Consider the following 1,849-nt stretch of genomic DNA (forward strand, 5'->3'; position numbering starts at 1 on the left):
ACAAGAGACCAAAGGGGCAGCTTCTGTCCAGAGGTAAGAGGGGAAGGCAGAGGGGGTTAGGAGCTTGTTGAATGGTCATGGGGAATCAGTGGCGGAAAGGAGGAGTGTGTTATTGGAGAATGGGGTGAGCAATTAGGGTCACATAACAATGTATGTATAAAATTTTGTATGGGAGACTAACTTGAAATGTAAACTTCATTTAACTATAACAATAAAAAAAAAGAAAGTGAAAAGACAACTTACAGAATGGGAGAAAATATTTGTAAATCATATATCTAATAAGGGCTTAATATCCACAATATATAAAGAACTACAACTTTTTTGCAAAAAAGACAAGCAGCCTGATTTTAAAAATGAGAGAAGGGATTGAATAGACATTTCTCTTAAAAAAGATGTTCAAATGGCCAATAAACACATGAAAAAATGCTCAATATCATTAATCATTAGGGAAATGCAAATCAAAACCACAATGAGATACCACTTCACTCCCACTAGCATGGCTATTTTCAGAAAAAACGCAAAATAGCAAGTGTTGGCAAGGATGTGGAGAAATTGGAAACCTCATGCATTGCTGGTGAGAATGTAAAATGGTTCAGCTACTGTGGAAAACACTTTGATGGTTTCTCAAACAGTTAAACATAAAATTACCATGTTGTTGTTGTTAGGTGCCATCGAGTCGGTTCCGACTCATAGCGACCCTATACACAACAGAACAAAACACTGTCCGGTTCTGCGCCATCCTCACAATCGTTGCTATGTTTGAACCTGAAGTTGCAGCCACTGTGTTGATCGATCTCATTGAGAGTCTTCCTCTCTTTCACTGACCCTCTACTTTACTAAGCATGATTTCCTCCTCCAGGGACTGATCCCTGCTGATAACATGTCCAAAGTCCATGAGACAAAGTCTTGGCATCCTCGCTTCTAAGGAGCATTCTGGCTGTACTTCTTCCAAAAAAGACCTGTTCATTCTTCTGGCAGTCCATGGTGTATTCAATATTCTTCGCCAACACCATAATTCAAAGGCATCAATTCTTCTTCGGTCTTCCTTACTCATCATCCAGCTTTCGCATGTGTATCCAACGATTGAAAATACCATGGTTTGGGTCAGGCATACCTTAGTCCTCAAAGTGACATCTTTACTTTTTAACATCTTAAAGAGGTCTTTTGCAGCAGATTTGCCCAATGCAATACATCATTTGATTTCTTTTTTTTTTAATTGTTGTAGTTTAAGTGAAAGTTTACAATTCAAGTCAGTCTCTCATATAAAAATTTATATACACACTGTTATGTGACCCCAATTGTTCTCTCTATACTGTGACATCACACTCCTCCTTTCCACCCGATTTTCTGTGTCCATTCAACCAGTTCCTAACCCTCTCTGCCTTCTCATCTCACCTCCGGACAGAAGCTGCCCATTTAGTCTCATGTATCTACTTGAGCTAAGAAGCACAATCCTCACAAGTATCATTTTATGTCCCACAGTCCAGTCCAATCTTTGTCTGAAGAGTTGGCCTCGGAAATTGTTTTAGTTCTGGGTTGACAGAGAGTCCAAGGGCCATGCTTTCTGGGGCGTTTGATTTCCTGACTGCTGCTTCCATGGGTATTGATTGTAAAATTACCATGTTGTTCTTGTTATTAGGTGCCATCAGGTTGGTTCCGACTCATAGTGACCCTGTGTACCACAGAACAAAACTCTGCCCTGTCCTGCCTCATGCTCACAATCGTTGTTTTGCTTGATCCCACTGTTGCAGCCACTCTGTCAATCCATCTTGTTGATGGTCTTCCTCTTTTTTGCTGACCCTGTACTTTACCAAGCATGATGTCCTTCTCCAGGGACTGATCCCTCCTG

This window comes from Trichechus manatus, unplaced genomic scaffold (assembly GCF_000243295.1).
Source record: "Trichechus manatus latirostris isolate Lorelei unplaced genomic scaffold, TriManLat1.0 scaffold00004, whole genome shotgun sequence".
Taxonomy (NCBI): domain Eukaryota; kingdom Metazoa; phylum Chordata; class Mammalia; order Sirenia; family Trichechidae; genus Trichechus; species Trichechus manatus.